The sequence below is a fragment of the Salvelinus sp. IW2-2015 genome, linkage group LG6.2, assembly GCF_002910315.2.
Source record: "Salvelinus sp. IW2-2015 linkage group LG6.2, ASM291031v2, whole genome shotgun sequence".
NCBI classification, from domain to species: domain Eukaryota; kingdom Metazoa; phylum Chordata; class Actinopteri; order Salmoniformes; family Salmonidae; genus Salvelinus; species Salvelinus sp. IW2-2015.
This window is the reverse complement of record NC_036846.1, coordinates 24,244,141-24,247,994: the sequence shown is the minus strand read 5'-3', so window position 1 is coordinate 24,247,994 and position 3,854 is coordinate 24,244,141. Positions and strand designations below refer to the sequence as shown.

The window sequence follows — 3,854 nt, the reverse complement described above, 5'->3', positions numbered from 1 at the left end:
GGTGAGAAATGAGTCCCTCACAGCAGAGTCACACAGGCCTACATACAGCATCTCTGTACAAACAGAGAGGTGAGAAATGAGTCCCTCACACCAGATGTGCATAAATATTTTTTCTTTAACGAGTCCGACACGAAGGTTACACTGCTTTCGCGGGAACGAGCCCATATCCCCGACGGAGAAAAAGGCGGCGGAGGTCGAGCTGCCTTCTGAGAATTCGTAGGCGGGTGAGTAAACCTCCACTACCATCCCTACTATTGATCAAGACTATCCGGGAAGATTAAACTACCAACGGGACATCAAAAACTGTAATATCTTATGTTTCACCGAGTCGTGGCTGAACGACGACARGGATAATATAGAGCTGYCGGGATTTTCCKTGCATCYGCAGGACAGAGAASCTACGTCTGGTAWGACGAGGGGCGGGGTTGTATGTCTATTTGTCAATAACAGCTGGTGCGAGATGTCTAATATTAAAGAAGTCTCGAGGTATTGCTCGCCTGAGGTAGAGTACCTTATGATAAGCTGTAGACCACACTATCTACCGAGAGCGTACTCAATATTATTTGTAGCCATCTATTTACCATCACAAACTGATGCTGGCACTAAGACCGCACTCAACGAGCTGTAGAAGGCCATAAGCAAACAAGAAAATGCTCATCCTAGTGTCCGGGGACTTTKATGCAGGCAAACTTAAATCAGTTTTACCTAATTTCTACCAGCATGTTAAATGTTCAACCAGAGAAAAAAAACTCTAGACCACATTTACTCCACACACAGAGAGACGTACAAAGCTCTCCCTCGCCCTCCATTTGGCAAATCTGACCATAACTCTATCCTCCTGATTCCTGCTTACAATCTAAAACGAAAGCAGGAAGTACCAGTGACTCGCTCACTACGGAAGTGGTCAGATGACGCGAATTCTATGCTACAGGACTCTTCTGCTAGCACAGACTGGAAAATGTTCCGGGATTCATCCAATGGCATTGAGGAGCATACCACCTCAGTCATCGGCTTCATCTATAAGTGACTACASCTCAGRGTTCAACACCATAGTGCCCACAGCTCATCACTAAGCTAAGGACCCTGGGACTAAACACCTCCCTCTGCAACTGGATCCTGGACTTCCAGACGGGCCGCCCCAAGTGGTAAGGGTAGGCACAACACATCTGCATGCTGATCTCAACACGGGGCCCCTCAGGGTGTGCTTAGTCCCTCCTGTACTCATTTTCCACCCGACTGCGTGGCCCGCACACTCCAACACCTCATTAAGTTTGCTGACGACACAAGAGCTGTAGGCCTGATCACCGACAGAGCCTATAGGAGAGGTCAGAGACCTGGCAGTGTGGTGCCAGGACAACAACCTCTCCCTCAAGTGAGCAAGACAAAGGAGCTGATTGTGGAACTCGGAAAAGGCGGGCCGAACAGGCCCCCATTAACATCGACGGGCTGTAGTGGAGCGGGTCGAGTATTTCAAGTTCCTTGGTGTCCACATCACCAACAAACTGTCATGGTGTCAGAGGAAAGCCCAGAACATTGTCAGAGATTCCAGTCACCCAAGTCATACACTGTTCTCTCTGCTACGCACAGAGAGCGGTACCGGAGGCAAGTCTAGGACAAAAGACTCCTTAACAGCTTCTACCCCCCAAGCCATAGACTGCTGAACAATAATCCAATAGCCCCCGAGCTATTTACATGACACCCCCCCCCCACCCTCCAATTGTTTTTATACTCTGCTACTCACTGTTTTATCTATGCATAGTCACTTCACCCTACCTACATGTAAAGATGTCGAACTAACACCGCTAACTATCCGGCCGCTACAGTGTTACTTCTGATCGTACGGGTACCCCCTGTAATGCTCCTTAGTAGATATATTAACTTTATTTTGTGTACTGATATATATTTTCTTATTTTATAAATTACTTGGTCGGTAAATTTTTTAACTCTTACGTGATGAACTAGATACAGTTGGTTGGGCTTAAGTGCAGATTTCACGTAAGGTCTAACACTCACCTGTTGTATATTCGGACAGTCGTATACAAATACAGTTGATTATGATTCGATGACAGCAACTAATATTGGACTATCCTGGCAAGATGTCGTTTTTATTATTAAGTTTTATACAGGCAAGTCAACGTTGAGACAGGTCCTCTTTCTAGTGAGCCTTGTTGCCGTGGAGCCCTGTTTCCGTGGCACCCGTTCCCATCACATCGTCAAGGCCCCGGTCTTCACCTGAGTCTCCCCTCGTCGTCCTCCCCAGGTAAACAGGAACGCCCACTCAACAGGGTTCCCTTTACACTCAGCTCCAGGGTGTGACCGACCGGATGCTCAGACTGTCCCCAACACGCTGGACACTTCCCTTGTTCACCACCTACGGTATAAAACCAGGAAGGAGAAACAGCACGGCAGTTTACCTTTAGTGGTCATTATGTTAAAACAAAAGAGAAGCCCTCACACTGCTTTTCGCTAGTATCACTTATTTTTGTTCAAGCTTCGTCAGAGCTTTTGTGAATGTTTTGTAATTTGCACTAATTAGTAGACATTGCTCCACAACATCCATTGATTGTGTCAAATATCTCAAACTGCAAGTGTTTTTTGATTTGTGTTCATAATGTTTATCTTTAATGTAGACTATATGTATATGTACAGATGTTATGACGATGCCAATCTGTCATCGCAGCTTCAAGATTATGAAACCGCAACAAGGCTTTCTCTCGCAAATCATTTGAAATAGTCTTCAATCCTACCTGTGTCAGGTGAACAGGTCCCTGGTTGACTGCTGCTGGGGGAGCCGGGGTTGCTTTAACCTTGGGTTTGGTTGTGGCTTTACCTGCTCCCCTCACTGGTTTACCCTTACTGGATTTGGGCTTACGGTCTGGTGGGGTGGTCCGTCCCTCCTGCTCATCCTGCTGGCACTGTCCTGCAGAGCAAGTATCCAATATTGAATTWGTATTCTTTGAAATACACTTAAACATAGTCACAGGCACAGTGTGCTCCAGTTCAATGCAACAAATAAAAGCATGAAGAGTCTCATGTTGATTTGATGTTAGATTAAAACATTGCAGTATGCCATTGGTAACCATACTTGGGCAATAACAGGAATATTCTGCAAATGGAATTTACTATACAGACAGACAACATGAGGTGAAACCAAATGAAATGTAACTAACTCAAGAAATGTCATCAAAGTTCACAATAAGTTAGAGTACTGCAACCATCCACTAATCTCCTCCTGTACCTCATTAGCCTAGTGTATGTTCAGGAATGCACATTATCCACAGCCACACAGAGAGGAAATAAAGTCACTTACCAAACTCCAGGATTAACCCACAGATGAGGAAAGCCCCCAATAACACCAGCCTCKACRTCTCCCCTGAGCCGTTTACTGCCACCATGGCTCCTGTGATGTACAGACCAATGAACCCACCGACTGACTGACTACAGGATTAACAGTTCACAAGGTTCACAACCGCAGTACAACAGGGAACGCAACAAGGAGTGAAAGACATGAAAATGAAAGAAGGGGGTAAAGAGAGAAGGAGAGAGAGAGAAGGAGAGAGGGAGGGAGAAGGAGGTTTGCTGCGTGACTGCGAAATGAGTGGTTAGCTGTTTAGCCAAATCACACACATTCCTCTACTGACCAAAAGAGAATGAAAGAAAGAAAAAGAGAGAGGGAGAGAGAGGCAGATAGAGGGAGAGGGGGAGAAGTATACAGAGAGTGAGAAAGAGAGAGAGGCAGATAGAGGGACTGAGCGAGGGAAAGGGAGAGAGGGAGAAGTAGAGAGCGAGAGAGAGGCAGATAGAGGGAGAGAGCAGGGGAAAGAGGGAGAGAGGGAGAAGTAGAGAGAGGGAGA

The 3,854-nt window shown here is 46.2% G+C and overlaps 1 long non-coding RNA gene and 1 pseudogene across 1 annotated transcript; one reads left to right on the top strand and one right to left on the bottom strand.

Moving 5' to 3' along the window:
* The window catches only part of LOC111966025 (platelet-derived growth factor receptor-like protein), a 16,209-nt pseudogene extending 12,814 nt beyond the window's left edge, over positions 1-3,395 (bottom strand).
* On the top strand, positions 3,391-3,854 carry LOC139027989 (uncharacterized). Its single transcript, XR_011480123.1, has 2 exons — positions 3,391-3,735; positions 3,796-3,854. It is a non-coding gene; the product is annotated as an uncharacterized lncRNA (long non-coding RNA).